The sequence below is a fragment of the Callospermophilus lateralis genome, chromosome 5 (genome assembly GCF_048772815.1).
Source record: "Callospermophilus lateralis isolate mCalLat2 chromosome 5, mCalLat2.hap1, whole genome shotgun sequence".
NCBI classification, from domain to species: domain Eukaryota; kingdom Metazoa; phylum Chordata; class Mammalia; order Rodentia; family Sciuridae; genus Callospermophilus; species Callospermophilus lateralis.
Window position 1 is genome coordinate 86,610,632 of NC_135309.1, and position 26,578 is coordinate 86,637,209.

Here is a 26,578-nt window from a genome sequence, read left to right on the forward strand (position 1 = left end):
TTTTTATTTAAAAATATATTTATACAGAAACTTATATTAAAGGTAATCAAGAAAAATGAGATTATTTAAAAATAGGAATAAGTGGGGTTTTAGTGTTTGCTTAATATCGTGAACTCTAAACAGTGGAGCACTAACACAGGGATCATCAAGCCAGCAGATTCTACCTGTGCTGGCCATTCTAATCCCCTGTATTCATAGCAGATTTTATTGTTCCTTTATCTGGTAGCTAATGTTAGTAGATATTTCTGAAAGTCTAACAATTATCTAACTTTCCAATATATCTTTTAAACTGTAATAATTATCTAAGAAATGCCATTAAATCATTACAAGAATTATAATGCACTGAATAAACCCTAATGCCTGGTGCTACCAGATCATAATAAAATTAATAGACTCAATTATAATGATAGCAACAATTTATATATTATATGTAAAAATCCAAATAAAAATGGTCATGATCTTAAGCCATTAAGCATGCTTCTCATGGAAAGACGTATAATAGAAATTATCCATTTTGCTACAGAATAAAATCAAAGATAAAATTATGTGATTTAAGAGCTTCTTTTAAATATTTTTAATAATAGGATAATACAAAAAAATAATTTGTGTAAAAAAGGCAGAATAATTTAGGATATTGTGGAATAATTACAATATTATACTTCATAGTTAAATAAAGTATATACTTCTTCATATAAAGTATGTATAGCAACAGGGAAATATTATATAAGATGAACTACAAAAATGATATTATATTTTTCTGTGATTAACATAAGTATATACATATATGCATATATATGTGCATATATACACACAGAGATATATACATACACATATATATGAAAAGACAAAAGAAACATAGAATGAAATATACTTAAATGAAAATGGCCTGCTGAATATTTTGGTAACTTTGTTATATTTTTATAATCATGGTGTCTATTCATGAATTAAACTATGTACTGCATTGATAAATTCTCCTTAATAAAGCATACTTATGCTCTTACAAACATTGAATAGATTTTAAGTTAACATTTTCTAATAAAGCATAATGTTTCATGTAGTAGATATTTAGTTAAGTTTAAAATAAACAAAACTTGATTAGAATGAAATAGGTGGGAACTATCTAGCTGGTAGATTTTAAACTAGCTGCAGACCTGGAACTCATTTTGTTATATCAGATAGCTGACATTGTGATTAATAACATTTTTATGCTCTGCATTTTTCTTTCATAAGAAATATTTTTATGTCCTCTTTTTGTCTTGGGACTTGTCGAAATATCTTTTATCTTTGTAGGGTAAAAATCACCATTTTTTAAAAATCAAAACTTTTAGGTTATATCATGGATTCTGAAACCCAGTTTTTCATTTTCTATTTCACTGGCACCAAAGTACCTTATTGCTGACCATCTTGCCTTCTGGGAAAATACACAACACACAGATAACATGTAGCCATTTCAGGGAAGGTTCTGAGAATCCCAAAACTAGGAAATGAGTATATAAAAGTGAATCTGATTCAAGATTCTTAATGAGGCACCTTTTGATTTCAGAGTTCGAGGGGACAGGACACTGACCAGAGCTTTCCCCTGAAAAGCTGAATGGAGGGAGTGGGGGCAAGAAACTTTCAAGTGGTTGATGCATGGGGAGGCTTGGGTTTTGGATTATGGATAAACCCAATGGAGCAACTGTCTGTCCATAAGACTTAGAGGACTTATGAACTGGCTCAACCCTTGAATTCAGTGAACAATTGCTACCTTAACTGCTAGACATGAGAAAAAGTGAGTTCCCTAGTAATATAACACTTAGAACTAATATTACTTCTAATTTCATTGTCATAAGAAATGTCCAGTATTCTTCATAATTTATCAGGAATACCAAAAAAGAAAAAAAATCAAACCACAGAGTCAAAAAGAAAGATAGGGGCTGGGGTTGTAGCTCAGTGGTAGAGCGCTCACCTAGTACCTTCGAGGCGCTGGGCTGGGTACTCAGCACCACATAAAAAATAAATAAATAAAATAAAGGCATTGTGTACAACTACAACTAAAAAAAAAAATGTTTAAAAAGAGAGAGAGAGAGAGCGAAAGAGAATAGACACAACTTACAAAAATACAAGTATCAATAGTATATGTTCGAAATTATCAAACCTTTTTAAAATCAAGTAAATTCTAAAACTGAAAAGCATAAATAAAATTAAAATTTCTGTAGATTAACAAAATAACATTCTATATTTTATATTAGCTGAAGATAATTTAGTAGTTATAAACACTAAATGGAGACTAAGAATAAAATAACAAAACTAAGCACAAAGAGAAAATACAGGAAAGATCATGAACATTGTATAGGACATTTACTATGAAAGTATGATACCATTGAACATTTACTGACTGGACATTAGAAAAAGACATACTGGTGATAAAGAAATGCTTAAAGCAATTTTAAAATGAAAAAATAAAAATGCTTAATAATGGGAAGATTGTCTAAATATTGAAAGATCTATATATTTAGTAAGCACTAGAAAAAGTAAGCAGGGTTCATATAAACGATAAAAATCACAGTTACTATCAAGAAGCCTCATTAAAACTAATGGCTGATTTCTTAACAGACACAAAGTCAAGCTTGTGTCTACAAATGTGGAAATAAAATAATTGTCATTATTCAAGATCAAATAATCATATATGCTAAAAGTCTTTAAAATCAGATAAAATATTATAATTAATAACTAAATTTATACAAAAATTAACAGTATATATTATTGTGACCAAAGTGAGAAAATAAAATGTTAAAAACAATGACATTTAAAGCATTGAATACCAAAACCTTACAAATATTGTAATAAAACATATGCAAGCCATTGATATATGCAAAACATTGAAAATTTAAAACATCTAAGTAAATTGAGGAATAAGCCATTTTCCTGGTTGGGATGACTGGTTTAATACCAAAAAAAGTTTGATTATCTATACCCTTCCATGGATAGAATGCGAACTCCAGCTAAAATCCAAGAATAACGATGAAAAACAGAGAAGTATTTCTTTCTTTTTTTTTTTTTTTTTAAGAGTGAGTTCTTTGAGAGAGACAGAAGTTTTTTTTAATATTTATTTTTTTTTTATTTTTTGGCGGACATAACATCTTTGTTTGCATGTGGTGCTGAGGATTGAACCCGGGCCGTACACATGCCAGGCGAGTGTGCTACCGCTTGAGCCACATCCCCAGCCCAGAAGTATTTCTTAATATTAGCCAAGAACAGATGTTGCATGTCTACAGATCCTATAGCTAATTAAAAATAATAAAATTGTATTCTAAATAACTATATGGAATGAAATTGCAAAACTAGATAAAATGAAAAAAAAAATCTCAGAAAAATCCTCTACCAGAAAAAGTATTGCTAGAAATTAAAAAAAAAAAAAAAAAAAACTTTTAAAATTCTTTTTAAATTCAGGTTAAATTTGATTAGTCAGAGTTTTAGGGATGGTCAATATATGGTCAATATTATCAGCAAAACTATGTTTTCTATTATAGATCAGGCTATATATTGAGATGTTTTCTTTCCATTTGGCCTTATTTGCTTTATATAGATCTTCTAAAATTATTTTGACTTCTTTTTCCATCTGATCATTTATTCAGGCATTATTTATTCAAGAACAAATAAAAATTTGTATTATGTAAAAAAAAAACATGATTTATAAAATCTATAGAAATGTAAATTTAAAAATTAGTTTTTAAAAACTCCTTTCCTACTGTCATGATGTCAGCAAAAATCTTAAATGAAAGACTCACAGTTTGTCTTGGAGTTGGATTAGGTTTTTCTTTTGTGTGTGTGTGTGTGTGTGTGTGTGTGTGTGTGTGTGTTTCAAAGACTTAGAAAAGATATTACCACTAAAGGCAAAGGAGGCAACAATTTAGCAGAATCAAGTTTGCTGTCCTTGGAAGAAATCAACAACAAAATTGGATCTTATCCAAGCTATTTTATAACATTGTATTTCTAATTCAATTTTTTTTTTTCTTGTTCTCAACTAGGCTGTAGAATGCTGACACACTGCTTATCTCTGAGAAGTTTCTCCTTCAATTTGCTCTTTATTTCTAAGTATTCAATCTCAAAATAACAGCAGATGAGGTTCTTTCTGACATAGATGTGCAGGGCATCATGTTTCATTATTTAGAATGACATCAATGTAAATATTCTGATTGGAAATATTCAGCATAGGATTTATTTTTTTTAATTGTTATATTCATTTTGATTTGACTAATGTTTCTCCTAAGATTTACACATTACTTTGACCCTGTTTTCTGAGTTGCTCCTTGTTTGTACCATAGTGGTAAGGATGAATTCCTTAAGATGTATCTTAAATCATTATTACTGACTTAATTTTTGTTTCCATTTCAATAACAGCTAAGTACAACTGCTATTTTGTTTTCAGAATCACAATCTTTATTGGTTCAAACGATTTTATTAATTCATAGTTTTTTAATGTAACTTCAAGTATTTTAAAATCTTCATGCTACCTCAGAAATTCTTTTTTTTTTTTTTTTTTTTTTTGTATTTGTCTTGATCTTAAGAGGTTGTGCTATAAATAGAGACAAGAAATACAGGAAAATATATTAATAGAAAATTACTATTTAAAAGGATCTCCTTTTTATCTGTGTTGGAATGCAACCAGTAGGCTTTCATTTAACCTCTGGGCAAGATTCAGTCACATATAATTCTCACCATAACAAAAAACAAACAAATAAACTTGATCATCACCACATCATTAACAATCAGGAAAATGGTTCTCATATTGCTCCATGGCCGTCAAATATAACTGGAGGGAAATTTACAATGTCCCTTGAAACATCTATTCAGTCAGCAGAATTCTGAATAGAGGGCCCAACAGCACATCATCTAGGATCACCAGTGGTCCTTCCTGGGGGATCAACAATAGGAACCCAGGTTGCATGCTGAAAAAACATTTGAAGATATTTCAAGATTGAAAATTCTGCTGAAGCACCCTAGGTAAGAAATGTTAATAGACCAGGTAGACAACTAAACAATGAAAACAAGTGAATGGATTTAGAAGATGATTGGTAGACTGAGTCCTTAGAAATTGGATATGAGCAGTGGGACATTGGGAATGATCCAAATATTGCCAGAGATCTGAATTAAACAATGATTCTGACATTCATTTTGGGGAATAATTGAGAAGGTCAATATTAAGCATGCTAGATTTGAGATGCCTGTAGGACACTTATATCCATGGGGGTCATAAAACAAAATAATCATTTAATCCATGAGATGTGAGAGGATTTTGAGGGTTGTAATCAAGTCAAGATGGCGCCTGGCTCTTTGCCAGGAGGAGTGGTCTGTGAAGCAACACCAGTGAGCCATTAAGATGATGAGGATTCCTTATTGGTTGACTGCTGTATCTAATTTATGTTAATTGAGTTAAGCTGTGTGTAATTAGTTAAGTATATATACCTCTACTGTCCAGCGGAGAAGCAGCTCCTGCTATCTCTGGTGCCCACTACTTTGAGTTCTCTCTCAGTTCCTGCTGAATTCACTCACAATAAAGTAGTTCCCGATTCAACCTTCAAGTTGCTTGTCACCTCTCTGTTATTTAACTCAGCCGGACTACTGCAAGGATCAATAAGGAGATTTCAGGGATGCTACTGATAGCCTCCAATAGTATTCACCTCTAGGAATGGCCAGCAACCATAGTTTGTGCAATAGAAGTTATTTTTTTGTGGAGTCTTTGTTGTGTCAAATTCTATTTAAAACAATTTATGAGTAAGTAACTACTATCTGCCAAGCAGTATCTAGAGTTACAAATGGAAAAAAATCTGTTTTTTTCCTGACAAAGAATTTATAATCGAATGAGGAAAATATATACAAAAGTTAATATGGATTTTTAATCATACTTTTCCCCCAAATACAAAAACAACATTAATATTTATACAGAAACCTAGAGACTTTTAACCAAATACTATTTTTCTATTATACATATGTATTATATACATGTGTATGTGTATCTATTTATCTATCTACCTATCTATTTCTGAGTTGGAAAGTTTAACAAATAATAAATAACCATACACACTCAGAACCTATATAATCTCATAAATAATGCTATTAATAAGTAAATGAATCAGCCACTACAGTTTTAAATATTGTAAATTTCTAATAAATAACATGAAAACTAATATGATGGAGTTTTTTTTTCTGAAAACTTTGTAACCTTCTTGGCAGAGTTGAACATGGTGAAGCACTGTGGCTGTTGAAGTGGAAAGAGATAAGTTAGAAGGACTTCATTTTGATTCTGAAGGTGAATGATCATAGTCCATTGTCCTGTTTCCTTTGCTTACTCACTGTCTTAAATTAGATTCTAGCATTTGCTATTTGGCCAATTACCTCTGTATATAAAGAAATTGCTCATATGGTACCAAGTGAGAACAGATGCTACAAAATTGTATTGCCCTATACTCAGTATTACAGTTACTAACTTCACTCCAAAACAATGCTTTCAAGTCCACTTAAAGGAAATGATAACTGTGTTATGTGAAACTTTCACTGTTATTAATTTATTTGTTTTTGTAGCTTTGTTTGTCACAATAATGTGATTTTTTCCAACTTTATTCCCCATTACACATGTACTAATTTTAAATTATCTGTCATGTAAATTTTCTGCCAAAAATATTCAATTCATATTTCCTGTATCCAATGATGCAATTTTAGAGATTGAGTTGTTGAGTCAACTTTCCAATAACTAGGATTTAATAGGACCTAAACTACCTATAAAAGTTCATGAGAAACCAAGATGTCCCAATTCTAGAGAACTTAGATCTGTAGGCTCAAAAGATCAATAACCTTTAACAATAACAAGCAAAATATCATATGCAATTTTATTGGGTTCTGGTCACAATTAAGTATGATGTCCTTCCTGATGTTGTAGGAATTACCAACCCTCATTATTATTAGTTTCTCCTCTCCTTCCTAGTTACCCAGAAGAAGAAAAAAAATCACCAGTCTTACAATTACTAAGGGTAGTATGGCTAGTTCCAGTGAATAGAGAAATAAGCAAAATCCCAAGTGTCAATTCATGCCTGACCCACTGAAAACCTTTGTTCCACTCTCCAGCTTCCTCAAACCATGGCCATGACTCTCGAACACAGGCTTACATTGCAAAACTGTTAGATGGATATTTAAAAGTCACTTGAATGGAGTTCCCTTAGACGAATCAACTTAGATCACTATTATCCACTATTATTTCTGGGCTTATTTGATAACTAACAATGCCTTAGTTTAATCTGACTAATAACAGGCCAAATTACATCTCGATTATTTCAACTAAAATGTGATGGGCGAAAGAAATGTTAGAAAATCAAATGATAGGAATGGTCGAAGTATTTTGAACATTCTTTTGTCATCCCCATGATTCACAAATTCTATTTTAATACATTTGACTTTGCTTCTGTTTTTCTGTTAACAGTAGATTCTGGCTAAGTGGACATGGAACACAGAGTGGAACTTTCTTGTTCATGTTCAGGATAGTTATATGTTGACATGGGAACTTGATACAGAGTTTTCTTACTATTAGGCCACAGGTGAACATTCATTACTAACTCCAGAAACTTAGTATTGATTGTTTCCTTTCTCATGTTTCTTTGATATGACTGGGAAGATACTATATGTCACTTGTGACAAAATCTACTAAAATAAACAAAAAACACGATGTGCTTTTAGTCAGTGATAATCTATTCTCCAAATTGACCATAAAGATGTACATTCCATAGGAAGACATAGCAGGGTTCCTAAACAAAGGGATATAATTATTCATCTTTATTCTCTGCTAATAAGCAAGCATCTTAGAAGCAAAACAAGCTACTTTAGCAAATTTTCCATAAGATAAATACTTACATTATAAATATTCCCTGTTTTCATCAGTAGAATTTATTGCTAATGATAATTGTTCATGTCCCAAATTGTAGTGTGTGGGTTTTTTTTAAAATAATCCTTTCTAACATCAACCACTTAGTTGTTATAGGTCACTTGAACCCAAAGTAACTTTTAATTCAATACTCAGCATACTTTTATGATATTAGGTAATATGCACATCCAGCATGAAGAAAACTTAATGCCCTTCATAAGCAGCATAATAAAGGCAATAATTGCCAGCAGAACACTTCCAATGACCTAATGTCCAGCCCATAAACACCTCTGCATTGGCTGTCTTACTTGCTCTTAGATGAATCTCAGAAGGTGGCAGACCATTTTTTAGTGCAAACTGGCATTCGATTATGGTCTTCACTTAATTAACTATAGTACTCACAAGGTCAATTTGTTCTCTATACACAAGATATTACATCTTCCTTATCAAAGGAGACAAAGAAATGTCTCTGTTCTATAGCTGAAATCAGGTTAGCATCTTGTGTAACGATCGGCAAAAAGTTGCATTATTGGGCTTAATGGGGATATGAAAGGGTAATCTAATCAGAGAGCAATATACTATGAGAGTTAGAATGCCATTTAAGAGGATTTATTCATCTTCACGGTATACCAAGATAGATAGTGATGGCAATTTTGCTGCTCAGTAGGGAAGCAAAAGCACCAAGAAATCAGTGGACACTGATGCAGAGCAAATTAGAAAAAGGCTTTACACCCCTCTTGTCATGACCGTTATATTTTAACCGGAATTAAACAAAACCTCTAGATTTTAGGTTTAAGGTGAGCTCAAACATGCCAAATGTTATAAAAGTATATAAACCCATATTAAAAAAAAACTGAAACACTGTGTACACTCACACACACAGAGAGACACACATTTATCTCCCAAACCATTGATAAACATCTGTGAATCTTCTTTCTTTCCTCAAAATTATTCTTCAAAGTAGGTGCTCAGGCCTCTTCTTGTCTCCCTCTTCTGTGTGTCAAAAGTCTTTCCTCTGTTAGACTGGTGGTCTGTCCTCACATCCCTGTTTTCCCAATCCTAGTGACCATCTGTGTACCTTCTGCTGTCTTAAGTCCTCTGCTTCCAGGTGTTTACACTTTTTCCAGCATAGGTTTTGACCTCTCCACTTCCCTAATTCCATATCTCCATTCATTGCACCATTAACTCAAACTCTAGATAAACTACTAATAGTCTTTAAAAGGCAAGTGTGCATGTGAAATTATCCAGGGTGACGGGAAGGGAACAAAATAAATCTACAGAAACTTAAACTTCAATATATATTTTATTCTTGACACACCTACACATGCATGTATACATATATATCTTTTATTTTACTAAATTTATTATTAAAGAACACATTTTTGGGAGACATACAACCCCGCATTTTCACTGTGATTAAAACTGTAAAAGGGGCTGGGGATGTGGCTCAAGTGCTAACGTGCTCACCTGGCATGCGCAGGGCACTGGGCTCGATCCTCAGCATCACATAAAATAAAATAAAGATGTTGTCTCCACTGGAAACTGAAAAATAAATATTAAAAAGTTCTCTCTCTCTCTCTCTCTCTCTCTCTCTCTCTCTCTCTCCCTCTCTCTCTCTCCTCTCTCTCTCTTTAAAAAAAATTAAAAAACTGTAAAAGTCTAGTTCAATGCAAGATATTCCTGTTGTCCTTGATTGCAAAGCCTAATGATGATAAATTGGGTTTGTTGGAAACGAAGTCTTGCCATTGGTTGCCGGTATATTCTTCTGCACATTTTTGGTATTCAATCAAACATTCCATACAATGGTTAAAAGCAATAAGTAAAGAAAAAAACTTTAGAATTAGACTACTTAAGCTCAAATTACGATTCTGCTACTTATCACTTTTAAGACTATGGGGTACCATTTAGCCTTTTTATGTCTCTGAACCTTCATGTGTAAAATAAAGATAAAACTAATTTTAAAAGTCACTGTAATAATTTAATATATTAAAATGTATAAAACAATATCCAATGGAACAAGGAGTATATGAATCATTAGAATGAAGAAAATGTCTCGCTATCTGCTACTACATGTGATAGCATCAGTGAGAAAAAATCCAAAGCCTCATATCACTAAAAGGACATGGACACTTGTAAAATCAAACTTTTGTCTGTTGGCAAACAAGACAGCATTTTCCAATTTATTCATGCATATTTTCTAAGATTGGTGATACTTTAATATATATCATGTATATAAATATATTCATTATCATCATTTAGCAACAGGAACACAGAATAGACAGACAAACTACAGTGAAAATCAGCTTATTTTTAAGTGAATTATCTTACATCCCTATTTCATGTTTTGGTATTTGTAAAAGAACCATGAAGATAATTATTAAGATTCTGTGATGTTTAATTAAGACTTTGCAATATTTGGTATGTAGTTCTAGATACTGTTTCTGGCAAGTAGCTATAAGGAAATATCAATATTTCTTGATTTGTGTGTGTGTTTTCTAACAATATTCAAGACTTATCAGGTGCCTAGGAACTTCAGACTCACTAAATTTCAATGGAGGAACTGATCTCTATTCTTAAGAAATGACAATTTAAAGAAATGGTCTCTAATCAGTGTTCTGGACTCCTGTGGGTGTCCAGGAATATTTCTCGAAAACCATAGGTACACTTAGCCTGTTGATGGCTGAATAAACAATGCATTACAAACATGAGCATTTACAGAATTTAAAATAATTTAAAAACATGATTTTTTTTTCATTATGCCTTGTCTTAACAAGATAATAGTGCAATCATCTCAGGAAATACTAAAATTGTCTGCAAAACAACTCCCCATCTTAAAATCTGGAAACCACCAGTCAAAGGACATTAGACTAAATATTTTCAAGTTATTTTAAATCCTTGATTCAAAGCATGGCTCTTATTTTAGCTGTCCATCTTTCCCCCCCACACTCTAGTTATTTTTATAGTTTCTTCTTTATACTTTGATTTTATAGTGTAACTGCTCATACATATTTGTTCCAATGCTAGATTTCTAATATGCATAGAATCATGCACTATCAGAGTTTAAAAGGACCTTAAAGTCATCTAGTTCAACCATCCATCAGATGCATGAATTATTCCTACTTATATCTACATTCACTCTCATGGTGCTTTAAATATACCCTAGACATTAGCCCTATAGCCAAACATTAACTCTGACTCTAAATGGAATTCTTAATTCATCAGCACTTTTAAAACTTCCCACTTGTAACAAGAATCTCAATTAAAGTGTATTTAACCGCTACTTTCACAAGATGACTGATTCTCCATAATATATATTGAGCTAGCGCATCATCAGTACCCAAGTCACTCTCATGGATAAAATTAGATGTGTAGGAAGCTGTGTTAACTCTTTCTGACCACTAAGGCATCATTTAGTTTGCTAAGTGTAGGGACTGTAAAGATGTATACACCAGACAGAGGCTTGGATGCTAGATAGCTTGACAAGAAGTAAAATACACGGAGCCAGAAATAAATGACCTTTTTTTTGTAAGAATGGTGCTTTTTAGTACATGTTAAATACAAAAGAAACAGATTATTAAATGCTGTGAGCCATCATTTAAATGGATTTCATCCCAAGTTTAAATCTATATAGACATTCACTCTTTGAAGCATCATATTAAGAGAGAGTTGTATTGCCTGTTACAGAGCTCATATTGACAGAGATGTTGTGATAATGACAGTCATTAAAATAACTGCCTAGTCAGACTTAAAATGATAGGCACTAAATTTGTGTTGATGAACTGTTAACTTCCTTTTTAGTTTTAGTGGTACAAAATGAAAAGTATTCAATTTGAAGTTTCTCCTTCTTTCTCTTTCTTTTCCTTAAAATTATGTTATTTGTGCAGCTTTTCCAATAGACATGAAAATAATGCATTGTTAAAGTATTCATTGTACTTATGCAAAATGAACCTATGTCCATTAATTTTGAATATTAAAAATCAGAAACATTGTTTTACCCTGAACCTTCCCCACCACCTTATATTCATTGTTGTTGGATATTGAGTGTATGCTACAGTCTAGCTTTAACTTAGTCACCAAGAATGAGTCAACAGCCTGCACGAAAAAGATGACCATGGTCTCACAACCTCAGCATGCTGAATTCTATGGTTCAACCCTTTAATCTACGACTCCTTATTAAGAGTCTTTAGAAGCAAATAAAGCCTACAGACATCTTAGTATCAGCCTGGTAGTCTTCAGAACTTTTGAGCTACTGATTTGTAACCTGTTGTATTTATTTGTCACATCACTAAGTATGGGGTAGTTTTTAATGATAGAAACAGAAGGAAATTTTAATAATTATTTTATTTTATTCCAGGACTGTGAGAAACCTGTGCATGAGTGAAATGAGAATTTGATACATCAGGAGCATTTCTTAAAGCTGTTGCTGTTCATTTATCTCCTAGAGTTTTCTGATGATGCTTTTGAACAAATGACTGCTCGATTGTGTATTTAAAGAAGCCAAAGATTCGTTCATTCCACAGGCTCTGGAAAGTGCACATTTTTGCAATTTCTGTTATGTAAGGTATATTTTAAATTCATTCTTGGTGACTAAGAGAAAGAAGAAACTGCAGAATAAATTTGGCCAAAATGTGCTATGTACATGTATCAATATACCACAGTGCATTTTATCTTTATGTATATCTATAAAGCACCAATTAAAACAATACATAAATAGAAGGAATACCAATAGAATAGGGAAGGGGAACAGAGAAAGCCAAGAAAAGAGGGAAGCAGGAAATACTAGGGGCTGAAATGAAACAAATTTTTATATTCCATGTGTATATGATTATGTCAAAATGAGCCCCACTGCTGCAGTCCGGCTGCAGCAAACTAACCCGTGGGACGGGGGGGGGGGGGGGGGGGTGACAACTTGTGTACATTGATACAGCAGGAGTAGGAGCCGTTTATTGTAAGACAGGAGCGGTATTTATACATTCCACACAGCTTATCTAATTAACATAAACTAGATACAGCAGTCAATCAATAAGGAATCTCCACACTTAATGGCTTGCTGGCATTACTTCACAAACCACTCCCTCTGGCAAAATACCAGGTGACATCCTGACTTGTTTACAGACTCTAACACCCCACTATTATGTATAACTATAATGCAGTACTGAAAACATTTTGAAAAATCTCAAAATAATCATTGTATCAGAAATTTATTACTTCAACTATTTACAAAGCCCCGTATTTGCTGCAAGCATAGGGACCTTTAGAATTAAAATTATTGTGTGTGTATATGTATGTGTATGTCTGTGTGTAATTTTGAAAGTAAGCTTTTGAAAAAAATAACAGCATATATAAAAGTATAAAAAATTTAGTAAAAAGGCTGATCAAATTTCATAAAGTGAATGATAAATATATAAGAAGTACAATATCCAAAACCAGTATATAAGCATTCAGAAATGCCCGTCCTGGCACTAGCCACAGTCAAAACTCTTTTCTGATTTCTAACATCATAGATTTGTAGTGTATGGAAACATCTGAAGAAGTACCCAATGATGCATCTTCTTCCAGGGAAGACTTACCATTTCTTCTCCTGCAGGATTTATTTCTCTTCATCTAATCCAGCACAAAGCTGAATTCAAGATTTTCATTGGTGCCCTTCTACTTCTGATGAAACTAGTACTGTACCTAAGCCTTAGCCTTTCAGGGTTGGTTCCCTGAAGTGCTCATCAGTTCTCCACTCCCAAGCACACCCTGAACTTGTTCCTTGAATCCACAGGACAGGGAGACTCTCACGTCACCATTCTACTTGTAGAGTGGTGTTTTAACAGTCTTTTCTATCTTGGGAAGCTTCAATAACTAGCAAATGTCTTCAGGAAGAAAATAGTCAAAACAATGACTCTCAAGTCCAGTTTTGTCACTAAACAAGACTATGAAAACAACATTCTGCTTATTCATACAGTTTCAAAATGTGCTCTTTTCTCCTCAAAAAAAAGACCCAGTTCTCAACCTCTTGATGGTATACAGAGTCAGCTAATGTCCTATAGGAAAAGAAAAAAATAGTGCCATCAAATTATCATTTCAACAATCTGTGAAGTGAATAGAGAGCTTCCATCTTGGGAGAAAATTTTTATCCATCACACATCAAATAGAGCACTAATTTCTAGGGTATATAAAGAACTCAAAAAGCTAAACACACACACAAAAAAAGCCCAACTAATAAATGGGCCAAAGACCTGAACAGACACTTCTTAGAAGATGATATATAATCAATCAACAGATATATGAAAAAATGTTCATCATTGCTAACAATTAGAGAAATACAAATCAAAACTACTCTAAGATTTCATCTCACACTAGTCAGAATGGCAGCTATTATGAAGACAAACAACAATAAGTGTTGGTGAGGATGTGGGGGAAAAGGCATACTCATACACTGCTGGTGGGACTGCAAATTGAGCCAAGCAAGCACTCTGCTGCTAAGCCCCAGCCCCAGCCACCACAATTTCTTATTGCCTGACACTTTCCGTGAAAAAAAGTTATTTCTTTCTATATTATTTTATTAAGTAGAATAGATTGCATATCTAGTAAGATAAACTTTCTAGAAGATAAAATGCAGATGGGATCATATTGAGATGATCTCCTCATGCCATTAAAAATGTTGGCTTATTGATAAACACTACATTAAACTCTGTGATAAATCTTTCAGGGCTCTGCTAATCTACAAGATTTCATCCAAAAGTCTTTCTACTCTATGTTGTATGGTCTAGTTACCCTAGCCATCATTTAGTTCCTTGATTCTGTACTAAGCTTTCCCATCACAAGAACTTAACTGTTGGTTCCTTGCATAGAAATCTTTACTGAGATGTAGAAAGAGTAACTTCTATCCTTATGCCAGCTTCAACTTAAATTTAAAATTCTTAGAGATTTTTCTGTCCATCTAAAGAGACCTCATTATTGTAACCACTATTATCTCCTATCATATCATTCTGTAATTTTTAAAATTTGTACAATAGAACTTTTGACTTCATGTTTAAATATAACCTCTAATTTATCATGAGAGAAAATCGATTGTCCTAATCATCTTTTTTATAACACAGTTTCTTGTACTCAGCAGATACCCAAAGACATTTTTGCCACTTACTGATCTAAGACAGAAAAGGAAAGGAATGCTAAGACGATTGAAGACTGAATTGAATAAATAAATAATAAAATAAACAAAAAGCACTCCTCAAATTCTCTTTTCCAGAAACACCTAGACAAGTATTTGCATAGTCTACAATTCCTGGATTTCTCTAGAAATAATATTCAAAAAAATGTTTTCAGCCTTAAAACAATAGGGTTTTCTTTGCAAAAGTTCATGTTCACAGGCTAGAGTTGTAGCTCAGTGGTATAAAGCTTTCTCAGCATGTGTGAGGAACTGGGATTAATCCTTAGCACTACATAAAAATAAATAATTAAAAATTAAAAATTAAAAGATCATATTCATTGCATTTATATCACTTTCTAGGTATTATCTCCATTTTCTTGATTTGATTGATATATTTTTATCAATATAGTATATTTTTCTACTTTAAAACAATAAGATATTGCTCCTACTATGACATTTAGTTGAATTGATGCGTGTAGACTTTGATAGAGTTAGAAGCTTTAATACAACTATTAGTTGTAGCACAGTCAGTCCTTAGGAATAGCAGATAAAAGAGTGGAAAATTGATTATATAATGTTGTCTGTGTGAGAGAAGGCCTTGTTCTAACAATTTAGTAATCTTAGGCTGAAATAAAACTATACATCTTTAATACAGAATACAAAAGAAACATTGTTTGAAAACTGGGATAATTTTCATTTGAAAAGTAATGTTTTAGTTTGTGCAAAGATAGCATTATATGATTTCAGATTACTTACTAGTATGACTTTCCATTTCTTGAAAAGCTTGAGTCAAATTGCTCCTAACTTTGCATAGTGACTCACATAGTATCTTTGACCAACAAAACAAAGTATACATCAGGAAAAAAATCCTAAAAGCAAAAAATAAAAAATAAAAAAACTACTAGAATAATGGGAGAAATTTCAAATTTTTATTTTTTTTTCCCCTTTTCAACCTAGTCATCTGGTTGGCCTGCCCTTTCTCTACCACTTATGTTCCCTGTGAATGCAAGTTCCAAAACATAGTTGGTATATATTATGTGTACATGTTGAAAATAAAAAAGGAACCACCTGACAGTATTTACATGTTTATACCCTCTTCATCAACTTAACAATTTTGAAGAATTATTAATAACATGATATTAAAATAATTGTTTTAATACCATTTTAAAACTAAGTGCTTTATCAGTTCTATGTAGATTTGCTTTACAGAGCAAATGTATAAAATTCAATTACTGGGAAATAATGAATAACCCTTACATAGTCTTTAAAAACTTGTGTATTGAATATATGCTAAGCACTGATATGGATCCCAAGGAAACAATAGAAAAGAAGGCACACAGATACCTGCATCATGGACTTTAATTCTAACAAGAACAGATGTATAATTAACAATTAACACAAAATTACACAAGATGATTTCCATTTACAATATGTGTTTTGAGGGGGCAACAAACCAAGTGAAAGAAGTAAATGGAGGCTGCTTGATATTGGGTCTTGTGAGACAGCTATAATAGATTCTGAATTTTATTCTCAGGAAACCAAGAATGGGATAGTTTTAAGTGAAAGAGTCAAAAGTAAATCTGGATGTGAAGAGAAAAGTGGACGAAGATGAGTTTGAAATGAATTTGAAAAAAGCAAGATCAGTTAAAGCATTATTGTGTCGAGAAAGGTGAACAGTCCAGTGATAACAATGGAGATGGAGGGCATAAACTGATTGGGGGCGTATTTTAAAGTTCTGCATTTAGAATTTAAAGCTATGTTAGTTTTGTATCCTGATTTAAAATTCACACTTTGTACATAGTACGAAAGAAAAAGCTAAATGGTCACCTATCTTTTATATTTTTGTTGATTTTTGTTATGCTTTACTTTTGAATAATTTTCAGATATTTACAATTTATTTTTCTACTAAGCATGTCAACACTTTGTGATGAAATAGTTGATTGCAGTGTGGGGACACATTTTAAGGGAGGAAAATACATGCTGTAATGTAAAAATGCCCTTTCCCCCTCACTTCTTACATTCTGCTCTCTTAAATTGCAGCTCCTTAAACTAAGACATATTTGACTAGTGTTAATTACACACTGACACATAGTTTTTAAATTATTATAAAGCTTCTGAAACACTTATTGAGTTCTAGGAAATAGTCTAAGATGTGTCAAATGCACAAAACCATAAAAGGGTAAGCACTACAATTAGGGACTGTGTGAAAAAGAAAAACAAAAAGGAAAATGAATGCCTTGAAAATAAACATGAATTAAGCTAATAAGTACTCAACTAAACTTTAGCCACTTCAGATGTGAAGCAGATTTTAAAAGGATAAGTTGACATTTCTTTCTGAGAACTCAAAGTTAAAAATCTCAGCACTCATCACATTCCTGTCGGATACTTTTGGAGTTCTGAACAGAACCCATATTTCTAGGTGTATTCAATTTGTTCCCAAAGTAGGTTGAATCCAAGTCTTTAATCAAAATTTTTATCACAGCCTGAGAGTGTGATTCAAATATAAGAATTGCACAATTGTTGCCACAGTCTGGCTGCAGCAAAATAACCGGGGGGTGATGAACAACTTGTGTAGATCAATACAGCAGGAGTGAGAGCCGTTTTTTGTAGGACCAGAGCGATATTTATACATTCCACACAGCTTATCTTAATTAGCATAAACTAAATACAGCAGTCAACCAATAAGGAATCTCCACACTTAATGGCTCACTGGCATTACTTCATAAACCACTCCCTCTGGCATTTTGCCAGACTTGTTTACAGACGCTAACATTTCACCTTTTTTTTTGTTTTTTTAAAGAGAGAGAGAGGTAGAGAGAGAGAGAGAGAGAGAGAGAGAATTTTAATATTTATTTTTTTTTAGTTATCGGCGGGCACAACATCTTTGTTTGTATGTGGTGCTGAGGATTGAACCGGGCTGCACGCATGCCAGGCAAGCATGCTACCGCCTGAGCCACATCCCCAGCCCTCCCCCTTTTGTTTAATTTAAATAACGACCATAGTGGTTTTTACAGAAACACCATAAATAATCTGCTACAAGCAGAAGGGGAGGATACAAAATGCCACAATACCAAGCCAATTGATGGCTCCATGCAAGAAGCCCTTGGAAAAAATTATACCAGCAATGACACCGTTTGCAAAGATACCGAGTTACAACTTGTTGTAGATTACAGTTTGTTGTCTCAGTCCAGGAAAAGCAGTGTCTCAATAGATTAACTTACAGTCCAGGTAAATCACAGTCCAGGTAAGTTCTCCAGGCAGCTAGCTTAAATCACAGTCCAGGTAAGTTCTGCAGGCAGCTAGCCTAAGCTGTAGCAGCAGAAACAGCAACAGCTCTGAAGTCTCATCTATTTCTCAGCTGATGTTTCGTCCGGTTTTCAGCAGCACTGGAAATTCTTCCACCTTCGTCTTTACTGGCACTGACACGAAGGCAGGAACTCTGGCAATGATGTTAAAGAAAATCCTGTAGTATTCCAGCAGATGCTAAGAAAACAACCTTCTGAACAATTTAGTACATTATCTCAAGGTTTTTTACATTTGAAATAGGCCTTAATGGTGCTTATTGCTCATCAGCCTCCAGGTGTGGGAGAACCATTGTAGCTTAGTTATTGGCATTGAAAATGATCAAACTTCATGGATGCGGGTAGCATCCCCGGGCAGCCCCAGATGGCCCTGGGGAGAGTCCCGGTCTCAAACTGCTTCCGGGCACAGGGAGCAAGTGCCTGTGAGACTATGCCTCTGGGTCACATTTGGATTTGGGCTTTTGTAGTGGCGTCCGGCTCCCAGGTGGGGGACAAGGAAGAGCAGGCTGCTGCCACTTGGAAAATCCTTGCTGCACCATGACCGGCTTGGGCAGGTGGTAGCCGCTGCGCCAATTCATGAACCCTCCGAAAAGTATTCAGTAATAGCCTTTTGCTGCAACTTTTTTCTTCATAATCCTTCCTCCTCTGAACTTTCTTCTTTCTGACTAGAGTTCTTGGGCTTCCATCAACACATGCCCTAACTATTCTTGGTTCCACTGGGGTGCCTCCTTCCCTTAGTAATTTACATCTCACCCCTTCCATATTCTCATCACAAAGACAATATAACATTTCAAGACAAAACAAGACACAAACATACTGTATCAATTCTCTCCATTTTCTCAAAATGGCCATTTTTCCTCTCGCCTTATCTGCCTAGGAACGAAAAGATTGCTCCTGTCCTATCTATGGATGGGCAGCTTTTATCATCACTTACCCCCGAGTGTCCTGGGGTTCCCCGTATGGGCCACCATCTGCCAGAGCCCGGCTGGCTGGGCAAAATAACTGAGGGTTGACGAGCAACTTGTGTACATTGATATAGCAGGAGAGGGAGCCTTTATTGTAGGACAGGAGGGGTATATATACATTCCACACAGCTTATCTTAATTAACATAAACTAGATACATCAGTCAACCAATCAGGAATCTCCACACTTAATGGCTCACTGGCGTTACTTCACAAACCACTCCCTCTGGCATTTTGCCAGGCGCCATCCAGACTTGTTTACAAACTCTAACATTTCTCTGGCAAAATGCCAGGCGCCATCCTGACTTGTTTACAGACTTTAACAAATTGTGGAATACAGACCAGAGTTGTTGACCCCTGCTTGGTACTATCTTGAATCATATAAGGTCATAAGAGAAGCACTACACTGGTCATCTTGCCTCTGCCACTCATTAGATGCAGACCATTGAGAAAGTCTTTGAACCTCTCTAAATCTCTGCTCCTTCATATGAAGAATACAGAGATTAGACTAGATGACATATGAGGTCAATGTCCGTCCCAAAGGGTTACAATTTTCTCCATAACATTATCCTAGATATGGAACTATTTCCCATAAGCCATAAAGAGTCTATAATAATTTCATAATATTTTAACTGGTCTAAAATTCCTTCCTCTCAATTAACACTATTTGATCAGATCTCAACACAAAACACATCTTGGATAGACTCTGTTGATAATGGAAAGTAAATCAAACAATTTAACTCGCATGTACTCAAGATCATTGAATAACTTTTAACCAGAGAAAAAGTGAATAATAAGTTTCAGGTCATGTATCAATTCTGGTAAATATGTAAGAGTTATAAAGAGTAACTGACTTTGGGTCTGTGTTCAGGAGGAGAGTATTGTAATATCACTTCTGATATGGATGTAGGATGAGGAAATATCATACAAACAAAATCTAGCCATTTGTCATTTCCTTAGTACCAAGTGAACTGTGATGGATAGACCAACTTTCAACATCACAAACACAAATGGAGGAGTCCCAAAGCCTATCATCTTTATAGTTCATAACGGAGAGGTTGAAATGCACGAATATGAATAAATAATGACAAGTCCATATTACTAAATTACCTTACACTTAGGAAATTTATTCCCAAATGCATTTCTAGTATTTACCCTTCCTGTTTTCAGTCTTTTCCCATCATGTAGATAATGCTGTTTCTCTGAAAACAAGTTAACGCTAGATAAATATGATCGTTAGGACAGTTGTAATAAATAACTAATTATAATTCTAAAAGCCCTTAATGAGGAAGTATGGCTTATAAATTCAAAAAGAAAAGAGAATACACTATGCAAGATGTGTATGTGTGTGTGTGTGTGTGTGTATTATAATTTTTTGATATTTGCTAGTTGTGAATGAGTTTGCAAGGATGGTATTGAATAGCTCTCATATTAAATAAGGATTAATATATTTTTGTCCTTAAGTGTATGTTATTATTTTTATCTCCACACATATGTTGACAAACTAAAGTAAACCAAAAGATTGATTATGAGACTCTGAATAACAGTGAATATTAATAAAAAAGAGAATTTGTGTAGCAACAATTGAATGCAGAACCCATGAATAAATAAAGCTGACTATAAGTAACAGTGGAATTTAGGCAGTGATCATCTTTGGCCAAGAAAAAAAAAAGCAAGAGGGAAAAAATTGCTGATTTAGAATGTTTCCTGTCTTTTCTTCAAACACAATGTATCTTAAAGTCTCATTTGAACTGGCAAGGTTGCCCTTAGGATCTCTATATTTGATCAATAACATTTTTCATGTTGACTTCAGAATTTATCCTGAGGAAATGATTACAACAAAGACATAGTATTAGCTGCAAATTCATTCATCACAACGTTGTTTATAAATGTCTGCAGTTTAAAGCTACCACAACATATAAAAGAAGATGTTTGGTAGATAAATTGCATTGCATTTATTCAATGGAGTACTTTATAACTATTTTAAGTGCTGCTTTAGAGAATTATATAATAATAAAAAATAGATGGGTTTCTAGGCAGTTACAAGTTTAGACTTTAGCTTTCATCACTAAATAAGCTGACCCTAGAATAACATGGTTCTAATCATCTAAATATGTAATAGACAAGAAAATTAAACAAGAGCAATATGATCCAATTTTCACATATGCAACAATATTTATCAAACTCCTCCTTACCATACTCTTTATCAGCCCTGACTACACAAGAATGATAAAAAGACTCCATCTTTATGGATTTCTCAATAAATATGAGAAGAAACAAACCAATTTTACAAATGCATAAATATTGTTAGTAATATCTAAAATGAATAAAAATAAAGCAAGTTATTGGTTAAGCAGTATGACATAAGAGGACACTATTGTGTTAAATAGAGTGTCAAGGTCCTCTTTGATAAAATAAAATTTGAATAGAGACATGAAGAAGATGATAATAAATAAGTGACCTTAGAGATCTAAATGAAGGGAAATTCATTCTTTTGTTTTAGAGTTTTTGTTGTTGCTGTTGCTGTTGCTGTTGTTTCCCTAATTTTATCCTAATTATTGCATAATGCATGTATATTGTTGGAGCAGAGGAAATACTATAATTCAAACTTTTTTCCAATACAATTAAATCTACTACTATTGAAACAAAATAGTGCAATTCCTTGGTCTAGAATTTAATAGTTTCTGCAGTTTAATATCAAGCTCTCATCATAGACTTCAAAATTCCACTTTGATCCTTAAAATATTCATAAATCCCCATGCCCAAGTCATACTTACAAACCTTTTATTTTTTCTGTTTATTTGTGAGAAATATCCATTCATCTTTTACAGTCTGCTGTATGTTTAATTTAAGATTTAGTTAAAATTAAAGTCTGAATGAAATTTTACTTTTTTTTCTCCTATGAACTGAAATGATACTTTGCTTTTCCATCTTTTGTGCATTGTGCCATATTTATTTATTTATTTTACATTGTATATTACTGAAGAACAGATGGCATATCTATTTCATCCTTATATTCTCTATAACACCTTTAAAAGTCTTATGATTGATTTGTGTTCAATAAATTATCCAGAAATGCATAACATGATGATTTCAAATATTGCATAGCTTTCAAATTGTTATAACATTAATCAAAATTTATGTCCTTATAAAATTTTTAAAAAATCTATTACTTTGTAAGAGAAGTATTTATTTAGTATAGGCAAAAATAAATTTATATCTCATTTAGTCATACTTTGCATTTTGAAATAAATAACCAGATTTTTATTGTCACTGAGTATTTTTCATGCTATTCATTCAAGTTAAAATTCTATTTAAATGACAGAAATTTCTCTCATTTAGTCTTTTGGAATTATTTTTAAATATAGATTTTTTTCAAGGATTTTTTAAGTTAAGGACAAATTTGGAAAACTTGATGAAAGTTTTCTTTACAAGCTTATCAAATATTCCAGTTTTGAACTGATGGAATATAACTTGGTTTTGTAACTTTGTTCCTTGTTGTAATACACTATGATGATCAGTTCTTTACAAACATGTATTGTTTTAGATCTCATTATAATCAAACTTAAAATGAAAGGGACCACGAAAATACCTATTTTTTTCAGAGATTATCAACACAAAAATAAATAAAATAATAAAAATGATTAAAATCTAATTTTATTTGGAACACTATCACTGAAGTACATATAAAAGTGAAAAAAAGTTTATTATAATATAAAATGAACATCAATTGCATTTATCAAAACTGGCAATAAAAGAATTGCTTGTAGGCAATATTACATTTGACCCCTTTCTACTCAAGCAGAAAAACCAAGGAAAACTGTGCATGAGCCATAGCTGAAAGGTCACTCTCTCACCTTGGGCAGCTTCCTGGGGTTCAGTACACTTTCATCATCTGGTCACTCTGACTCTTACCTCTCAAAATGGAATATTTCACCCTGAAGATATGTGATCATTTGCCTTGGAGAATGCAACATTGCAATATAAATATGTACATCCTTGCAAAGGAGTAATGTGAGTCTGGGGAAATAATAAAAGATATTAGCATTCCTAGGCTTTAAAAACTGTGTATTTATATGAGATGAAAAAAATCAGAATTTGCTGTGAACCAGTCTTATACTGATTTGAGACCTAGTATAATTTGGGAAATTAAGTAATTTATTTTGATTCAGGAACCAGACCTGCAGATGGAACAAAATCCTTCAAAGTATAAAAGTCTACTAACTGTCATAAAAAATTATAATTAAAAATTATCTAACATTGTTTAAATGCACTTTCAGGGCTCCATACTAAGTTGTTTAGATACATTATATCCTCTAATTATCATTTAAAATTAAGGATCTTTTTTAAAAAATTTATTCTCATTAGTTATACATGACAGTAGAATGTTCTTGGATACATCATATATAAATGGAGTATAATATTTTATTCTTCTGGTTGTACATGATGTAGAATGCCACTGGTGATATAGTCAAATATGAACATAGGGTAATAATATCTGATTTGTTCTACTATTCTTCGTACTCCCATACCCCTCCTCTCCCTTCACCCCCTTCTACCTAAAGTAACTATTCTTCCCTAGTTGCACACCCACCCCTTACTGTGAATTGCATCTTCATATCAGAGAAAACATTTGGTCTTTGGTTTTGGGGGTTGACTTATTTCACTTAGCATGATATTCACCAGCTCCTTCTATGGAATGGACCCAACATTTGACTCAGGTATCCTGCTCCTCAGTTTATACTCAAAGGACTTAAAATCAGCATATTACAGTGTGAAATCCACATCAATGTTTATAGCAGTTCAGCTCACAATAGTGAAACTATGACTATGGAATCAACCTAGGTGCCCTTCAACAGATGAATGGATAAAGAAAATGTGGTAAATATATGCAATGGAATATTACTCAGCCTTGAAGAAGTAAGGATCTCCACATACAACAGAAGTTTGTGTGTCTGCCAAAGACAACATTCTGACTGCCATGAGGCATTGTTTTCCTATCAGGAAAGCCATCACTGGCAAGTTCCTCCATTTTTCATGGTTGACACAGTAGAAAAGGGGAGACATAGTGGGTGTTGTTGTGGCTGTAGAGTGTTTGCGATATGCCTGTGAGGCACTGGGTTCAATATTCTCAGCACCACATAGAGATAAATAAACAATTTAAAGGTGTTATGTCCATTTACAACTAGGAGGAGGAGGAGGAGAAGAAGAAAATGGAGACATAGAACTTCTCTGCAGAAAAAGTGTTTGGGGAAATAAATCTGTTACCCACTAAGAACATTTTGTTGTTGTTGTTGTTGTTATTTTGTTTTGTTTTTCTTTCCTTTTTTAATCATTGCATTAAAAATGATACAAAATTGTTGAATTTTCAAGCTCACTGTGTTCCATTCAGAAGTTAAAAATATGTAACTTATATTTTACATTTAAGAGAGTTCTTCAATAGAAAAAAAAGTCTCAAAAGTATACCTTTTGAGACTTTTATTCTCGTGTATCACTTCCCTTTAATATGGTAGTATTTAGAATTTGTAGCATAGCAATCAATAAATATTCTGACAATATATTTTGCATTGAAGAAGTTGTTACACTCTGTTCAAACTAGAAAATTAGTTTATAAGCACCGGGAGTCGATCCAAAATTCCATGAAGTATTTGGGAGTTTAAATTAAGTGGATCTTGATATTGTAAATAAGACCTAGTTTAGTTAATGCTTCAAAAATCCCAAAGCAGATTTTCGTTTCCAGGCAGGGAGATGATTCCACACTGAGGAGAGCTCAGCAGGAGGGGTGGCAGCGGGAGAGTTTTTTTCCTGTGCTGGGGTCTGAATCTGGGCAGAGGCCAAGGCAGTGATCCTAGCGGTGGGGGAGGAGGCCGAGGAAGAAATCAAATTAAAGTTGATCTTGTAGATGAGAATTTTACAGAAGAGAAGAAATAGCAGGACCTCCAGACATATCATATGAAGGAGGAAGAAATCAACTAGAGTCAAAAATACTAGAAACATACCCATGCAATCCCCCTAAGGTCCGGTTTATGTAAACTATGGCATCCTAACATTAGTTCCATCACAGGCCCTGTTTGGATATCCTGAAAGATCAATCGGCAGCAGCAGTGATTCTATGCAAGCATTATTGGCAGCTGCAGAACCAGATGATCCACACGATGCAGTAGTAGCAAATCAGTACAAACAAAATCCTGAAATGCTCAAACAGCTCGACTTTGGGCATACATACATGCTGGAGCAACAGTTTCTAGTCCAGAATACACCAAAACAATAGAAAACCTATGTGCTCTGGGCTTCTACAGGAATGCGGTAATAGTGGCCTTGTCTTTAAAATCATGGGGTGTAGTGACTGTAACAGAATTGCTTCTGAGTAACTGAGGCCTGGGGAGAGCTGCTGACAGGCAAACTTGCCTCTTCTTGAAGAGCACCAACATCTGTTACTTTTAGGATTCTGTATAGATCTCTTTTAAACTGGCACTCTTGTCTAACGATGTTACCTTGGCACCACTGGAGACAAAAAAAAAAAAAAAAATCCCTGCTCTGTAAATAAAGCATCTGTGTAAATTTAAAAAGGGGAAATACTTTTTTTTTTTTTTAATAGTTAATAGTGTAAAGATTTTTGAGCTAAGCTAAAACCATGGAAAAAGCATGCTACTTTAGTGTTTAGCAGTGTAACGAGAGTAGCAAGAGTTTGCTTTAGGATTTTGTTGAATAATCAAGACAATATTTTGATTGTTCAGGACCATTGAATTTTTGGTGTTGCATCACAGCTACCTTCACTGTTTTTAACACGGATCCCCTGTGCCTCTGAACTTACTTGCATGTTTGTACTTGACTTGCATTCTTGTACTTGACTTCTTAGGATGGGTAACTGAAAAGACCACCATTAGAAATTCTTAAATGTTAGATTTATCCAGAATTGGAGATGGTGACTTATTCAGAGCTGTTATGTTCCTGTTGACAGACTGGGGACACTATATCTATTTTCCCTCTCTTACCACATACAGATAATATTCTGATGCTAAATTTCTCTGTACTTGGTGGGAAAATGTGCTTGGGGACAGTGTCCCTTCCTCCAATTTTAGGTCATAAATTTGAAATATTTTGTCACAGCTTTTCAAACACTCTTGTAAGTAAGAATATAAAAATAGAGCTGGCAATTTTCTTCTAATCTTGGGCTTCATAGAGATTGTTTTATCAGATACTTTAAAAGTCACTCTTGCTTGCTCATCCCCATATTAACACATGAAAGGTGTGTTGGTGTTTTATTGTATATACTTCAAA

General features: G+C 33.5%; 1 pseudogene; it reads left to right on the forward strand.

Annotated features, from left to right (window-relative positions):
- Window positions 1-23,969: 23,969 nt before the first annotated feature.
- On the forward strand, window positions 23,970-25,672 carry LOC143400459 (ubiquitin-conjugating enzyme E2 K pseudogene; annotated as a pseudogene).
- The last annotated feature ends 906 nt before the right edge of the window (window positions 25,673-26,578 follow it).